General features: G+C 35.5%; 1 protein-coding gene across 2 annotated transcripts in view; it reads left to right on the top strand.

Annotated features, from left to right (window-relative positions):
• The window catches only part of kansl1b (KAT8 regulatory NSL complex subunit 1b), a 68947-nt gene that overhangs the window by 16824 nt on the left and 33506 nt on the right, over window positions 1–18617 (top strand). The gene's annotated exons all lie outside the window — the stretch shown is intronic.

Below are 18617 nucleotides of genomic sequence, written 5' to 3' on the forward strand. Positions count from 1 at the left end.
AACTTCCAAAATGCAGTTTAAATGTGGCTTTAAACAATCCCAAATGCGGTTGTAAATGATCCCAGCCGAGGAAGAAGGATCTTATCTAGCAAAATGATAGGTTATTTTCATTAAAAAAAAAGTGTATATAGTGTTTTTTTTTTTTGTTTATATATGTGTGTATATATCAAACGCTCATCTTGTCTTGCTCTGCCTGAACTGTTATTTTCCGGTTCAATACAGTTATGGTATGTCTCATCTCATGTTCTCCCTCAACTTCAAAATCGTCCTACATTGCTGTTTTACCTTTTTTTTAGGGAGGCTTGATCTTCTTTGCATGTTTACTTGGCAAAGACTGGGTCAGTACTTCTGCAGTGATGTAGGATGATTTTGAAATGATTTTTGAAGTTGAGGGAGAAAATATGATTGGAGTTTTTTGACATACCCTAACTGTCTAGAGCCAGAATACACAGAGTTCAGGCAGAGCAAGACCAGATGAGCATTTGAGGTTAAAAAGTATTTAAATTGTATTATTATTATTTTTTTTTTTTTTTAAATGAAAATAAACGATCGTTTTGCTAGATAAGACCCTTCTTCCTCTGCTGTGATTATTTACAATCGCATTTGAGATCGTTTAAAGCCGCATTTAAACTGCATTTTGAATTTCTTTACGACTAAAGAAAGAAATACATGACCATCATGGATGACAACAGGGTGAGTATATTATCTGTAAGTTTTTGTTCTAGAAGTGAACTACTTCTTTAAAGAGTTATTTAGTATAATTTTGCCAGAAAAAAGATTTGGAATTTTTATCATATGTTAATGTAAAATATCTTGTGTAATATATCTTGTTTGGTTGGTTGCTGGTTTTTATTGTATTTGCTATACTTGTATTTTTGAGTTGTTTTGCCATGAAATTAGCCTAAGATGCTGACATGGCATTAAATAGAAATATACTACATGGCAGATCTAGATAATTGATTAAAACATTGGCATGTGAAGATGTATAGCTGTGATAAATTCCATTGCCAAATTTTGCTTTACTTGGTGTGGCATTTTTCAATCAGTCTCTTTTGCTGCGTCATTGTAGCTGGATAGTGTCTTGACGGCTCCGTGAGTCAGAAATGTCGTTTTTTTGTTTTTTTTTAATCAAACAGACTAAGGCCACTCCATGAGGGGATAACCTACATTCAGCATCAGAGTCAGTCACATGACTATTGCGCAAGGACAAATAGGCTTACTTGCAGATTATGCGACGAGCATAGTGAAGCGTGTTGACACAGGACTGTATAGCTTATGCTATTTTTTTTTTGTTTTTGAACTTCACCCTTTGCTTTCCACACATCTATAGGCTCCTGTTTCATTGTTTTTTTTTGTCCTTTGCTGGTAATGCAACTGATTCCTTTGTGGGATTGAGTACCACATGAGTGCATGTTGTAACTGCATGCAAGGCCTTTTTGTTAATAGGTAGTTGATTTGTCTTGCTGCTTGATCGGCCATTAAAGCCAGTGTCTTGATGAGCCGAGAGGTCACTTGAGTGCAATCTGCAGTACCCAGTGATTCATTTGTGCAAGTTTGGATCATAGGTGGTAAACAGGGGTAATTTCCTAAGAAATCACTGTGAGGTGGATGTATTGCTGTATTTAATTCAGTTATGTGGACTTAAGATTTTGAAGGCATTTTTTTTTTTTTTTTTTTTTTGTATTGTTTCCCTACCTCAGACAGATTAAGAGTGTTCAATCGCTGTTAATGATTAACCCGGTTTGCCAAAGGCTGTCCGTATATGGTGCCGCATGCATCCGTGTCCCTCCTGGAACAAATCTCCACTAAATAACCAAGTTTCCATGAAGACCAGTCTCAAAATCCATTATGAATACAAAAGTGTGACTGCATTTCTCAGTCTTGCTAGTGTCCTTCTGGTACCATGGGCTAGCAATTAGCTTTCATGTACTTGCACGCACCAGCTGGCGGAGTTCATTGTCTCTGTGCTGTAATCCTGTTAGCTAGAACCGGTTTGAATGAAAGGGAGTCATTGAAATGGTCGAACATCAGCCGTTTGTACCTGTCATGCAGCCTTCTGCTGTCAAGGCTCCTCAAGAATTGCCTTTTACCTACCCTTACGTCTTCCCTAATTTCTGTAGACCACAAAAGGAGAAGTTTTGAATGCTGTAGTTGTAAAAAGGGATGTATGATGCAGTAGTGGTTTATACAACTTGTGCGTTAAGTCTTAAGCCATATGATAGAATAATGATGTAAAATTTCAGTCCCCATACAAGGCTCTGATAAATCTTCTCTCTATTCAGCTGATAACAGTTGCAATTGTATCGAGTCAGTCAGTTGAATTTAAGAATCTGAATAGTAAGATTTTGTGAACTGCATAAATTGATGCATTGAAAAGATTATTTTACTGACTGGACATAAAAACACCAAGAGAGATTGGATGGATGTGAAGTTTTGTTTTGTAAATGATTAAATATTGTTCTGTTTGCTTTGATGCCTTTCCTCAGACTTTCTCTTTTGTGTTCTATGAAAGAGGCACAGGTTTGCAATGATATTTTTTTTCATATATTATCATTTTATTTTATTTTATTCTATTTTAAACAAATCATTGTGGAGCTCATCACTAAATGCCCCATGAGGCATTTCTTGATTGTTTCTACAGTAACTATTAATAAATTTTCAGTCTCTTGTGTTTCACAATGTTTGCATCTTGTTTTGCATAGTAACGATGATTTAAAAGAGAAGTTCACCTCCAGAAGAAAAATTTACAGATAATGCATCTAAGTATGGTGACCCATACTCGGAATTTGTGCTCTGCATTTAACACATCTATGTGCACACACACACACACACAGTAGTGAGTAGTGAGCAAACGCGCACACACACCCGTGAACACAAGGGACTCACCTCAGTCATGGTATTTAGAGTGGAGAGAACGCTGGGTATCCACTCTCCCCACCTTCAATCCCTGCCGGACCTGAGACTCAAACCTGCAACCTTTCGGTTACAAGCCAGACTCCCTAACCATTAGGCCACGGCTGCCCTCATAAGATAAGACAAGACCCTTCTTCCTTGTCTGGGATCATTTAGAGCCCTTTGAAGCTGCATTTAAGCTGCATTTTGGAAGTTCAAACTCATGGGCAACATAGAAGTCCACTATATGGAGATAATTCCTGAAATGTTTCCCTTAAAAGTTCTTTACGACTGAAGAAAGAAAAACATGAACATCCTTAATTAAATTATCAGTGAATTTTTGTTCTGGAAGTGAACCTCTCCTTTAAGTGAGGCGTGATCACATTGGAGTTTTCTCCTGAAGGTCCTTCTGTCAGAAGTCCTTTATCCATCTTTGGATATGGACTTTTGTAGTGAAAGCAGCCATAGTATAGTGTTTATCACTGTTCTCTTTCATGTTTTTTTTTTCTGGGGTGTGTGTCTGTTTAATACTTCAGATGTTAAAAAAAAATTAACTGCTGTCTGGGTTTTGCCCCCTTTTGAAGTGTGTGTGTGTGTGTGTGTGTGTGTGTATACCTAAATATAGCAACTCATGAAGAATCCTCACTAGATTACATAACACTGTTTATTCATCTAATTTATTCAAACCATTTTGAAAAGCACTTTTTGTGGGATTTTTCTGGGATCTGTTATCAAGGATCCCCCATCAGCATGGTTTCTGGTTTTACCAGTCAACCTTTTAGGTCACACAGCCGGCTTGTCAAGTTTTTTTTTTTTTTTTTTTTTTTTTTTTTTTTTTTTTTTTTTTTTTGTGGGGTTTTCCGCTTTTCTAGTAGTTTTTTTTTTTTTTTTTTAATTGTTTTCCGTATTCATTTCCATAATGTTTTGTTGTTGTTGTTTTTTTGTTGTTTTTTTTTCCATTCTCATTCGTCTTGTCTTACTAATTCAAAATGTGTGACATTGAGATGGGTTTGGTTCTGGTATTTTCTCTTTAGTTACAAGTTTTGTATTCTTCTTCTGTCTTTGTAAGATAAAGCGACAAAGAACAAGGCCATTATGAATAGAGTTGGCGAGTCAGAGAGATGTGTCTTTAATCAGACCGGATTACAGTTTTTCAGATTAATACGCAGACCCACTGGCCACAGGTCCCGTGTGAAGGGAGTAAAACTGTTTAGCACTGCTTTCATTCTTCACAGATGGTGGTTTAATACCCTTGAGGAGAAATATCCAGTCCTGTCATTGAATGTAATTAAATAAAATGCTTTAAGTAAAACACCACTGGAATATTTGTGAGGAATATCAAAACCAGATCTGTAAAATGGACAGTCTTCATTAACTCGCCCTCATGTTTTTCTGCATTCTGTGAAGCACAAAAAAAAAAAAAAAAAAGACTGAAGAACACTAGGGTCCAAAACAACATTGCACTTCAGTGACTTGAAGTGGAAAAAATAACCCACAAGCGTCATACAAATCTGGTATTTCATCAAATGTTTTTCTGGTTTCCTCCTTAGTTTTATTCCCTTTTTCTTTTGTCTTTTTTACCTCAAAGTTTTGTTAACTCATGTCCATGAAAAAGCTCCATTTACACACTTGAATTCCTATGGATGTTGTAATGGCCAAATAATGTCTTGACCAAATGGTGGCACAGAGGTGTACCTGTTTGTATTGGGACACAAGAGTCATTTTAATGAACTTGAACACCATGCACTCAACCCTCTCTGAGATCAGTATGTCCATTAAACAGACCTAACAGCTTGATGTGCTTATTTTCTGTATCGTCACTAACGACAATCAATCAATTATGAACAGGAACAAAATCTCGCGCACAGGAGATTTGCATCCCAGAAACAGTTTCTCACGGATCTGCTTTCGTCGCGCTTTCTATGTTTATCCCGCTCATTCTCCTTTCTTTTTGCATTCTCTACATCTGCTCCCTCTCCTTCACACATATTAAAATCTGACCATTGTTGCTTGAAATACAAGCACTGCCAGGAAAATATCCTGTCTCTGCATCCCGTCCACAGTCATGTGGCTGCACCTGTTCTGTGTCTGCATGTTAATATGTGTTTGTGTGTGCATGCACGAATTTGAAAGTACTTCTGTTTGTACATGCATGGTTGATAGTTTTCATCCTAATCATATTGATCTGTTAATCAATATATCCAGGCCAGCAGCTGTAAATATGATTTGGGTTTTGCTATTGCTAGTCAAAGGCAGATGGTACTAGGAGGTGATGTTCTCATTTTAAAGAGCATTTTATTGGACACAGTTCTGTATGTGACTCTGTGCAAAGTGAATCATCAAAAAAGACAGTTTTATAGCTAACCTCAAAGCATACAGACATGGACTGAAAGCCACTGTCTCTGATTTGAGATTCTGTTCTATTCTGTTGTGCTGTATTTTGTGGTTTTCACAAATTCATGGTACATTCATAGTACATTTTCATAGTACAGTTGAACTTGTTACCAACCATTTTGAGTTTGTGCAGAGCGTCCCACGTTAGTGAGTACAGGAAATAAGAGATCTTAAATTGTGGCAGTGTGGTTTCCGGTACACACAGTATGAGAGAACAACAAACTCCCAGACAGCACAACACAGACAGTGAGACAGGCGGTCGTGTGTTGTACACCCCTAACTACAGATCGTCCACATACGTTCACTGTAGCCACCGACTGGTGTGACCCAAGAAATGTTGAGGATCTCAACATGTCTTGAATGATTGTGAGACTGTTTGTTTGTAGTGCCCTGCAGCATAGAAAGATTGACTGGTTTTTAAAGGGCAGACCCAGCTGTGCGCTGTTGCCTCTGCTCTCAGGGCTGTCACTATGAGGCAGCTCTGTTCAGCTAATGTTGTCCTTTATCTACATGAGTAAAATGTAAACCTGCTTTATGAAATGCAGAGGCTGTTTATACACAGACTTGCATCTGTAATGAGATGTATGATCTGTAATGTAGGCTAAGATCACCCAAAAAATTGAACATTCTTCCAAAAACTGGAAAACTTCCAAAAATGATTTCCTTTCTGTGGTGAAACTCAAAAGATGAACTGAATGGGGACTGATGCTTTCAAGCTTGAAAATGGATGTTGAAGTGTCATCAAATCATCATATTGTGAAAGTAGTCCCTGTCACTTGTGTACTAGGCTATCTTCCAGGTCTTTTCGCCGCATTTCGCGACAGGATACACACACGGCAGTGGTAAAATGTTTGACAACAAACAAAAGACCACGGCTTTCTGTTTGCACGTATAGCATTACAAATAATTAAAAACATTGTGAAAATAATTGTGAAACAGGAACATGAAAGAATATTCTAAAAGGAACTCATGTAAACACCTTAATCATAATATTGTCTTATTCAGAATAAAGTAAAATAGTTAGATTACTGATGTCCATGTAAACATAGTCATTGAGTTGAACTCAAGAAAAAGATTAGTCAAATCTGTTGATGATTTATTCAAATTGTAGCACAATTATAGCATTTGAGAAATGGTTCATTTAAAAAAAAAAAAAAAAAAGGTAACTCAAAAGATTTATTCACAAATTGGACATCGCTTCTCTTAAAGGGAGACCAGGGCAGATGTCAAGATGTTTAGCGAATAATGGCAAAAGTCATATGACTTCAATCTTTGAATATACCTTAGTGCATGAGTCGTATTGACTACTTTTATGCAAGTATTTATTTGTAATTTTGTAACTTGGATGTCCCTGGGCCTCAATTACTGTGCACTATTTATTAAAGGGGACACTGTTTGCATGTGCACAACCACCCTACAATAAGAAAATCCTTTCTTCTTTTTTTTTTTTTTTTTTTTTTTTTCTCTGTTATCAAGCCGTTTTGATTTTCTGAGCAGAATGATGTCATATTACTCAGGCCCCGCCCACAATTGCTGACCAGCTGTCTCATATTAACATATTTCCGCCCTCAGCCAGTTGTATGCTGTCCGCTATTTTCTTCATGCTTGAGCAGGTGTAGAGACAACAGTGTCTCATAAGCAATTCAGGTGTTTTGTAGTTGGATGTAAAAGTGAACATAAGAGTCTTCATTTTCTCTTAACATCAGAGTCACTGAGGATGCAGTGGACTAGTTTTGTTTTTGATGGTAATGCACCACCAAATGCACAAAAAAATAGCAGAGAGGGGCGGAGTGAGCAGTAGATCATTATCATTTAAAGAGACGTGCACTGAAACAGGTTACTGTGACCAGAGCTGTTTTTGTCGAGGTAAAAGTGCGGTGTTTTACGCGACCATTGAGGAATTTTAACCTAAGTATGTTGCCGACATTTTAGCATGTCCCTAAAGAATCATACCAACTTATGGAAAATGGGAATCGGATGTCCCCTTTTAAAAAATAGCTAGAATAATTATTTAGTGTTACATGGAGAGAAGGACGTGAGAGTTAGTAAAAAGCTATGCCTGGTTTGTGCTGCTTTTCTGTCTGTTGCACTCCATTGCATGTGCATTCTGTGATCTCTCCTCCATCAATCCTAGCTTCCATCCCAAAGCTAATTACAAATGATTTAATTTGCTCTTACCCACTGCTCAAGCACCGGTTTTCTCTGCTTGAGTATGCATCTTAACCATTAGTGTAGAAACGGCAAATCAGCTCTCAGATGAATATTTAAGGACATCCTTTTAAACATCAGCGCTGCTTTGAAACTGCCAGCAGCTTTTTCCATCCGCCCTGTTGCCCTTTGGACTGCGGGATACAGCAGCCCACCATCTCTTACGTCTTATTGGTGATGGCAGACTATCTCCGTGGAAACCATGTACAGGTGTTTTTTTTTTGTTTGTTTGTTTGTTTAGTTATTTATTTATTTATTTATTTATTTTCTTCCCCGTTTTCCACCATCAGATGTATACCATGCTCTGGCTGTCTGGTGCTCATGTCCATGACCTTTCAGAGCTGCGGTTTTTATATTCCAGTCGGAAGTGTGGTAGTACTACCCTGCACTTAGTATAAAAGACTACTGCACTGAAAAATTGATGTTTGGTAGTTTGTGAGGTGGAAGTGTGGTTAAATTGAGCCTGTGCTGCCTTTTGAACCATTTTAAATTGCCTGACAAAATTTCAAACCTGCACGGACAATAACTTTTTAAATGAACTTTAAGGGCCTATTTTTGGAAGCTTGTTTTCGCCACTGAATAAAATATTTAAAAAAAAGGAAATTGCGACTTTTTCCTCACAATTGAGTTTACATCTCGCAATTCTGACTTTTTTTTTTTTTTCTCAGATTCATGAGATATGAAGTTGCAATTCTGAAATAAAGTCAGAACTGTGAGATATAAACTCACGATTCTGCATTTTTCTTTTTCAGAATTGAGTTTATTGCAATTCCGACTTTATAACACGCAAAAGAGTTAAGTCAGAGTAGTGAGACTTGCAGTTCTGAGAACATCAGGTTTTTTTTTTTTTCTTTCCCCCTCAGAACTTTATTTTGCTAATGAGTTTGTCAAGCAATTCTGAGAAAAAAAGGTAAGAATTGCAAGTTTATATCTCCCAATCCTGACTTTATTTCTCACAATTGTGAGTTTATATCATGCAATTCGGAGAAAAAGTCAAGAATTGGGAAATACAAACTCACATTTGCAAGTTTAAATAAATAAAAATGAGACTTTATTTCTCGCTAATGAGTTTATATCGCTCAATTCTGAGAAAAAAAAAGTCGGAATTGCAAGTTTATATCTCCCAATTCTGAGAAAAAGTCACATTTAGGCGTTTATATCTCCCTATTCTGACATAACTTGCAACTGTGAGTTTATATCTCAGTTTAGAGGGAAAACAGTCAGAATTGAGACTTACTGACTCTCATTTGCAAGGGAAAAAAGTCTTTGCAAGTCTTTAAATATAAATAAGACTTTATTTCTCACTAATAAGTTTAAATCACGTAATTCTGAGGAAAAAAAAAGTCAGAAATGCAAGAAAAAAACTCAGAATTGGGAAATACAAACTCGAATTTGCAAGGGGAAAAAGTCTTTGCAAGTCTTTAAATATAAATAAGACTATTTCTCACTAATAAGTTTAAATCACGCAATTCTGAGGAAAAAAAAAAGTCAGAAATGCTGTTTATATCTCCCAATTTTGACATTATAACTTGCAATTGCGAGTTTATATCTCAGTTTTGAGGAAAAAAAAGTCAGAATTGCAAGGAAAAAAAGTCAGAATTGGGAAATACAAACTCGAATTTGCAAGGGGAAAAAAGTCTTTGCAAGTCTTTAAATATAAATAAGACTTTATTTCTCGCTAACGAGTTTATATCACGCAATTCTAAGGGGAAAAAAGTCAGAATTGCAAGTTTATATCTCCCAATTCTGACTTTATAACTCACAGTTGCAAGTTTATATCATGGAATTCTGAGAATAAGTCAAAATTAGGAGTTTATATCTCCCAATTTTGACATTATAACTCGCAATTGTGAGTGTATATCTCAGTTTTGAGGGGGAAAAAAAAGTCAGAATTGGGAAATGCAAACTCGCATTTGCAAGGTCTTTATGAATAAGACTTTATTTCTTGCTACTGAGATCATATCATGCAATTCTGAGGAAAAAAAGGTCGGAATTATGATTAAAAAGTCGCAGTAACCTTTTTTTGTATTCAGTGGCAAAAAATGGCTTTCTTTCATATTGAAGGGCTCATATTTTTTTAAAAAAGTTATCATTATTATTAATTTGTATTTGTTGTTGTTGTTATTATTATTGTTATTGTTGTTATTAATAGTAATAATAGTAATAATAATAAATAAATAAAATTGTATAATAATGGTAATAAACAAATACAGTAGTTAATAGTGAAAATAAATGAAAAACAATAATAAAAATATGATTTTCTGGTTATATGATTTTTATAAAATGAATTACTACTTTCTAGTTGATGGTTGGGTATTTTCAGTATTTTTTTTACCTAGATGTAAAAGACTACTTTTTGTCCACTTTTAGAAGTTCACTGGTTCATAAATGTTGCTTAAAAGTCACAATACTGCCAGTTTGTATTTCTTGAGGTCTTTAAGCATTTTTATTTTTGATAAGGTGGAGTTATACCTTCAGCAGATTTTTTCCTCCCTCTTTCTGTGTGTATGGCTCACTATCATCTGTACCTGGCAGCGCCCGCAGTGCCTGGCCCATAATGAAAAGACTCCTCTGTGAAGGGTGTGTGTGTGTGCGTTTGTGCGCTTCTGTGAATGTGTGTGGCACAGTGTCTGAATAAACCCGCTCGATCTGTTGCGTCTTTCTTAGGCCTGTTTTTTGTCCTGTAACGAAATATGCGAGCCATCATATCTGCGGCTCAGGTCACATACCCTTTCCCGAGGCTTTGTCTGTGTCTTTGTGCGGGTATTGGATCACGGCTAATGAATGTGATGTCACACACGCTTGGCGGGTTCATTCGTGTGACTCATCACTATTGTGACATCATAGAACCTCCTCATCAATCCCCACTCTCCACCAATTTTGCTGCACGTAATTTGGCAGTAAGAGATTATTGCTAAAGTCATTGTGGCTCTATTAGTTATTCCCGGGTGGTCAAATTAACAGTGCCAGAACCTTCTAGAAGCAACAGCACAAATAATGGTACTCATTTACTGCGTGTAGGGCCAATATATGTATGGAGCCTCTCTCGCAAACAAGCAAGCAGTTTATAGATGTGGCAGTACATCAACAACCAGCTTTTTACAATTTGGCCTTGCTTTTTTTTTTTTTTTTTTTTTTTTTTTTTTTCCCTTCTCCCCCAGTGTTGGAAGCATAAACAACTGGATCTTGTGTTAACATGTCAGGCAGCTGTTGGACAGATACAGTCACTACTGGCCAAAGAACCAGCTCTCTGGATTATAGATTAATTTTAAGTTATTTATTAGAAGGATTTAAAAGAGAACTTTGTCAGGACAGAGAATAATCAGGTCATGGTTCAAATTATTTTTCTGTCTCACCTGCTAGGTGTCAGTTGAGTGGCCATAAATTTTTCCTTCTGGCCATGGAGTATTTGGAATTATTATTATTATTATTATTATTATTATTATTATTATTATTATTATTATTATTATTATTATTATTATTATTATAAATATTTATTTCTATGTCATAGCAATTGGGTGGTTTATCTGTTGTTGTTTTCCGTTGCCTTGTTGTGTCATACAGTGCAGGTAATCGTCACTCATACCATCGTCCTATATAACATGCGCTAGTTTCAGTGTCGCAATGACACATTGTGATGGCCCCTTATTATCATTGTGGTGAATTAATGAGGAGTTCCAGAGTCATGAAGTTTTATTTTATTTTATTTTATTTTAACTGAGAAAATCATGAGTTTATAAAACATATTCACTACTGTTCGAAGATTTTGTAAGATACCTTTAATCTTAGCTCACCAAGACTGCATTTATTTAAAAAAAAATAAAAAATAAAAAATAAAAAATTAGAATATAGTAGTATAAGATGAAAACATGAAATCTTATGCTCACCAAGACAATAAATAAATAATTAGAATGTAGTATAAAATATTTTCTTCAGAAACATGAACTGTTATGCTCACCAAGACTGCATGTATAAAAAATAAATAAATATATAAATATATATATAAATAAATAAATAAATAAATAAATAAATATATATATATACTATTAAACTATTTATTTTTTATACATAGTATATAGTATAAAAAGTATAATTAACTTTTTTTTTTTTTTTTTTTTTTTTTTTTTTTTTTTTTTTCTTTTTTTGTTTTTTTTTTGGAAATGAGAAAAGGGTTTTTTTTTTTTTTTCATTTCAATATTTTAAAATGAAATTTATTTCAAAGAAATTCTAATATGCTGATTTGCTGCTCAAAAATCATTATTGCCAGTGTTGAAAACATTTGTACTGCTTAATATTTTTGTTGAAATAAAATTGCATTTCTTTAGATTCTTTGAATATAAAGTTTATAACATTTGATGGCAATGTTTTGTAACATAAGTGTCTCTACTGTTATTTTTTGATTCAAAATGTTGTTGCTGAATCAAAGTCTTTATTTAAGACCTTATCCAGTGTCATGAATAACTGGAAAAGTGATGTAAATGTATTCAGATGTGTTTCCACATGAGGTTTTGAAACTTTAATAAACTCCTGATTGTTCCATGTAGGTAAAAGTTGAAATGATTGGTGCAACAGATGGCATCTTTAATTTAATATGATTTAACCTGAATTACTTATCTCTCTCATTTCTCCAATGGTCATTGTTATTTTTCGACTTGTTCCAAACCTGTAAGGTTGGGTTTTTTTCTTCTGCTTAACATGAAGATATTTTCAAGAATGTCTGAGTTGTTGTTTTTATTGGGCCGCTTTAGCCTTTTCTTTTCTGGCCAAAAGCAGATGGAAACATGGAGCCGTTCTGCTTTGAGTTTTTAACCTTTTGTGCTGAAGTCAAATTTTCGGACTCTGCTTGGTCTCTCTTTAGTTTATAATATCATATGTCAGCAGGTTGTGCTTGTGTTAGTCTCGAAGTTGACTTGTAATCCTAAACCTGTGGAAAGACTTTAGTCCCATGAAAAGTTGTGCGTGTTAGAGTGTGTATGTTTGATCGGGAAGCAGCACTAATGCGCTGCAGATAATCTTATTGTTTTTGAACATTGTCTGGGGACCACAATACAAATTCCTGAGTTGCTGAACTGTGCTGGGGAGGAAACACTCTGCTCTCTTCCAGCGTTGGCTTTTGATCGCTACTCTGGCTCTGATTCAGCCCAGAGCTTACGGGCTGATTGGACCTGACTCCACCAGGAACTGTTTTCAAGAGGAGATCCTCTTGCTGTGTCTAAAACACTGGGTGAACATCAGATTCCCCTGCCGAAATGTGGCCTCGTGCTGTCTGGGAACGTCACTATGTGTACCGATTTCGACAGTCCTGAAAGGGTGGAGTGAAATTTCAGTTTTGCCACATGTCGGCAAACATGCACATGAATCTCATAACTGCTAGATGCGTATAGGCACTCTTCACACACTCCACACGCAACAATTCTTTATCCCACCGCAAACACGAAAGGGCCGGCTGGACGCAGTACATGTTCACATTGGCCAGCAATCCCTGAGCTGTTGGAAGCTCAAGCCACATGTGGTTGTGTTTTGCTGACTGCTCTAGTAACTTAAAGTAATGGAGTTTGTTTTTCAGTCTAATGAAATGTGTGTCTAAACCAGTTCATAAGAGTTCAGTGTTTTTAAATCAGTTAACTGTTCCAGTTCCCTTAGAAATACTTATGTTGGCAAAAAAATCTTAAGGTGTTTAAGGTTTTGTGTAAAGGTATTGTTCTGATTGTCTACATGAACACAAACTGTCATTTCTTAAAGGGATAGTTCACTCAAAAATGAAAATTGCCCCATGATTTACTCATCCTCAAGCCATCCTAGAAATCCAGTCAGAGTTATATTAAAAAATGTTAGGGCTCTATGATTTCCACGATATGCAAAATGAGGACGGAATCGTGGAATCCAGTCATAAAAACGGAATTTACAGTTTAATGTAGAATGTCACGGAATTTGTTAAAGTTTGGACTTATTAATCAAAAGTAGGTTATTACACTTAAATCAAATTGCGATATAGACTACTATCTGACTGTAACTATTGAGGGAAAAAAAACATTTTGCGGTTTCAGTTAAGTGAAAATAGGGTCATATCATATACACACAGAAATCTAAAGGAATTCACAACAAAAAATAAAACATTTCATTGAGCTCTAAACAAGTCATTTTTGTTGAACTTTTAATAACTTGATGTATCTAAAGGAATAAGGATGTATAAGGGGAATGTATAAGTTCAATGATTTTAATTAATTAGACATGCTTTTTGATTAATACAGTTTCATTTAACCATAAAAAAGGAGTCCAGAAAAATGAAAATGGAAAAAAACAGAATCCAGAAAAATGAAAACGGAATTTGGGAAAAATAAAACTGATTTCATAGGGCCCTACAATGTCCTGGCTCTTTCAAGCTTTATAATGGCAGGGAATGGGTGTTGAGATTTTGAAGTCCAATAAAGTGCATCCATCCATCTTAAAAAGTGCTCCACTTGACTTCTGGGGTTAATAAAGGCCTTCTGAAGTGAATCGTTGCTTACAAAATTAAGATTTGTAAAGAAAAATGTCGGAGGATTTTGATATAACCCAAGAGGAGAGACTGGTTTTCCTTTGCTGTAAATAAAATTTGGTTCTTGCGAGACTAGCCTATTCCTACCGGAGCTTACGCTACGCCTACATCCTACATCATCCGCTGGAACGCCTCTCTTGTGAATGTGCATATGACGTAAATACAGATATTTTTCTTACACAAATGCATCGATTTGTTTCATAAGACCTTTATTAACCCCCTGGAGTGGAGCACTTTTTATGATGGATGGAATTTGGTTGAACGCTTGAAAGAGCCGGGACACTTTTTTTTTTTTTTTTTTTTTTTTTTTCTTTTTTTTTTTTTTTTAATATAACTCTAGTTGTACTCATATGAAAAAAGAAAGTCATATACACCTAGGATGGCTTGAGGATGAGTGTAATTTTTATTTTTGGGTGAACTATCCCTCTTTCTTCTGAAAGTTGCTATATTTTGATGCATTATGATTTTAAACCATTGCATGTGCATTGCAACGTGGTACGTTATGAATAAAATTTGGATAGTGCAGAAATGTAAATGGATTCTATTTAATACATGTTCGTTACTAAAATCGTCATAGAACATGTGCTTGTTGACGTATGTACAAACACATTTGTCTGGTAGTCCTGCTTGTGCGTCACTGTCTGAAACATTAGCGTTGTGCAAGCTTTTGCTTGGTTGTTGGAGGTTTCTGTTTCTCGTAGGCCGTGAGTGATTACTTTCAGATCAGAGCGTGTTTGATGTCACACCAGCAGGTGTTTGGTGCATCACAGACGTACACATTTCTAAATAGAGTGTCTGATTCCTCCTTTAGGGGTTTGATCAAGCTGGTTCATATCTGATCACCAGAGTGTGTCTGGCCTAAACGCTCCCTTGATCAGCACACACATCTGTGGTGCTAAATGAAATCTTCTCTCCATCCCTCACGCTGATAGTAACATAATTTCTGTATTTTTTACTGTTTTGTGACATCCAAGCTCAGATAAAGATCCTCTAACGTGGTGGTATCCATTGAGATGTCTGAATTGTTTTTTAAATGACCTTGGTTTAATAATTACATACATAGTGTCTGTTAATGTTAATTAACTGTGGTGTGTTGCTAGGTAACAGCAGCTGCTTTTTTTTTTTTTTTTTTTTTTTGTATTGTGTTTACTTTATGTACATCATTAGGGATGTGCATAACTACAAACGTTCATAATTGAGTAGTCAGTTTTCAGGTAGCACTGTATAATTGGGCTGTGTCATGTCCACCAGACCCAGATGGATTTTTTTGTGTACTCCTGTAGAATAAAGTGCTTCAATGTAGGTGTCTCGACACATATGGAAATCTTTGCTTTCAAGAAGACACAACCAGTTTTAATTTCATTAACGATAGTTTTCGTCAGTGACTTTTTTTCACAGACAAAAATGAGACGATAACGAAACAAAAACTCGTTTTGATTGACAAAAAACTATGGTGACATTTTTGTCAAAAAAAATAAAAACGAGAGACAAATGTTAGGGGGGGACGATTTGGGAAAAGATGCATTCAGAACGAATCTGCTGCGTGATTAGGAGGTTAGATGCGTGACGTTAAATTTGAACTGTGTCATAGCCTATTGATCTATCTTGCGGGATATACGCTAGCATACATTTGCTGCACGTCTCATAAAACGTTCAAAAACATACATGGATCAATTTGACGGTGCAAAAGAGAACTCCCATTCGGTTTTTTGAGCCCACACACCAAAGCAGTGCACGAGTAATCTTTCAAGTTGTTCTAAAGGATACATAATTAGCCTATATAACCATTGGCATTTAATTGAAAAGAAGACTATGTTCTTGTTTTTTTATGAGAAGTGGTTTCATTTCATTTTAATAGGAAGGCATGTTGCATGTCACAGCCAGGGTTGGCAGGTTTTCACTACAAAACCCACCCAATTGCTGCTCAAAACTAGCCTAATCGTGTTTCGAGGGGTTTCCCTGTTAAGAATCAGGTTTTTTTTTTTTTTTTTTGTCGGGGTTCCACCAAGTAAAATTTGCATTCCAGGGTATGAATATCACGTTATTGGGGTTGCTTCAACCCATGGACATGAATAATAACCTGCAGCAACGGTGTTAAAGTAGGCCAATTGGCAACACTGGTCACAGCAGTTAAATCTGTGTCTATCATAAAACCTTAATATTAAACGTATACAGTGAGCTTGGTCATTTTAGAGAAAGGCTTAGAAAATGCATTACACTGTAACTAAGCCCATTAGATTTTAGCGGACTAAAATCTTATGATATTTGTTTGACTAAAACAATTCATATGACTAAAATAGGACTAGAACTAAATGGCATTTTAGTCAAAAGCCATGACTAAGGCTAAATCAACATTTGCTGTCTAAATTAACACTGGTTGGAACTGTAGTGTTTGGTGCAAAACATCTAGTTTACAGTGTCTTACAGTGTAGAGCCTTTTTTTCTGCTGTGACTATTTATTGAAGCGCTCCTTTAACGGGAACATTACTCACAGCGGGCGATTTGACGTCTGACAGTGATTGTCTATTGTCTGAATTTGTACAGAAGTGCTGCTTTGATGGCTGTAGCAGCAGTGCTTAACTTCCTCCAGAGAGGTTTACCTCTCTTGTCATGTAAAGAACAAAGGTAAAGGTGGTGCTTTCAGTTATTTAAGAATTGCATCCTGGTTGTTGGGCAACTAGTTATGCCTTCTGTATTTTTTTTTTTTTTTATGTACCTGCTAGTTTTTTTGAACAAACAGATTTTTTTTTCCCTCTAGTATTATTTTAGCCTTTTTTTATGAGTCATAGTCAAGATCTACTGCATGTACTTCAATGTCCTCGATGCGCTCATACATTAGCAGTGTACTGATTAAACTGCACTTAGTCCCTTGAGCTTGAGAACCTGATGTTCTTTTGCACACTATGTGGAAACGTTGGTTGTCAAGTCGCTACAGCACGGCACGCGGGGCAGTAAGTGAATGTCTGTATTACAGATTTGAAACAGACAGTGATTATTGTCAGAATAGCATACCTTTTTTTTTTTTTTTTTTTTTTTTTTTTGTTCTTTTTCTTTTTCTTTTTCAACTATTGCATGTGTGTGGTATATTGTACTGTACGTTCAAGTCATTTTCTTAGACCTTAATGATGTTTTTAATATCTTGATCTTTTCTGTTTAACATAACATAAAATAACAAGCTTTTTTTTTAATGTGGAAAGTATAGCTAGAGTGTACAGGGAATACAGTGCATGCTGTTACTTCACTTGCTCATAATGCAGTTAAGTGTGTCCTGTTTTGTGTTTAGAAATGTTAAGTTTGACAGGCATGTTTACAGCCTGGTTCCGTTTGGTTTGTTATAATGAAAACTTTTCCTAGATGCTAAAACCTGGAGCTAATGATGTTTTTATTAATCAGAGAGTCTGACTGGACAGTGAGGATGAGACATTTACTGACTGTTGAACTACGTATTACCATTGCTCTGATATAATGTATTTGTATGCATATAATTTTATTTATGGCTTTAGATGTTGAATTATCATTATTGGTTCGTTTGGTTGTTTGCTCTTACAGACAATTGTCACAACTGTTCAGAGATCAACTTAATTGGTCATGATCCCCCCCTACATTGTTTATAATGGGTGTAAATGTTTGGCTCCCACTCGCTGTACATTTAGTGCTCTGTATTGCTGCCGGTAGCGTGAGCCCACGCATATTTTTTGACAAACATTTCATCCTGTTATGTGTCACTAATGAGTCTCGTTTTGATAATTGGTGCAGACACAATTTTGAACAAACTTCATGGATAATCAGCTGCTCATATTTTTGTTTCTAAAGTGCTGAAAAATAGTTTAGATGATTGTAATTTATGTTTGCTGATGTTCAGCATATTTTTTAATGACATGCATATTATTTTACTGAGGCCTTGACATGAAACAACTTGTTTTATTTTCCCCTTAAATGTTCTGAACACACTTAAATATAAATAAATAAATAGAAAAGCAATCATGAGAAGATCATGTATAAAATACATGAAAGAACTACACATATGTGACCCTGGACCACAAAAACAAATAAGTAGCATGGGTTTATATACATTTTATGGGTCAAAATTACAGATTTTTCTTTTATGCCAAAAATCATTAGGATATTAAGTAAAGATCATGTTCCATATAGATATTTAGTGAATTTCCTGCCATAAATATATTAAAACATAATTTTTGATTAGTAATATGCATTGCTAAGAACTTCAGAACTTTAAAGGCGACGTTCTCAATGTTTTGATAACAATAAAACATATGGTGAGAAAAAATAAAACATTTCATAGGGCCCTAAACGTGTCATTTTTGTTAAACCCTTAAGTTGATGTGAAATTGTAGAAGTTTCATGATTTTAGTTTATTAGACATGCTGTTTGATTAATAAAATTTAATTTAACCATTAAAAAGGAGTTGGAAATGGGGAAAAAACTAGGGGTGTGACGAGACGAGACAAGACACAAGAACGAGACGAGATTTTGAAACTTTTCTTAAGAAATCCTCAATGATGAAATATATAGGGAAAATAGTCTTTTGTTCAACTGAAAAAGACCAAATGCAAAAAAATGTAGG

This window comes from Labeo rohita, chromosome 3, assembly GCF_022985175.1.
Source record: "Labeo rohita strain BAU-BD-2019 chromosome 3, IGBB_LRoh.1.0, whole genome shotgun sequence".
NCBI lineage: Eukaryota > Metazoa > Chordata > Actinopteri > Cypriniformes > Cyprinidae > Labeo > Labeo rohita.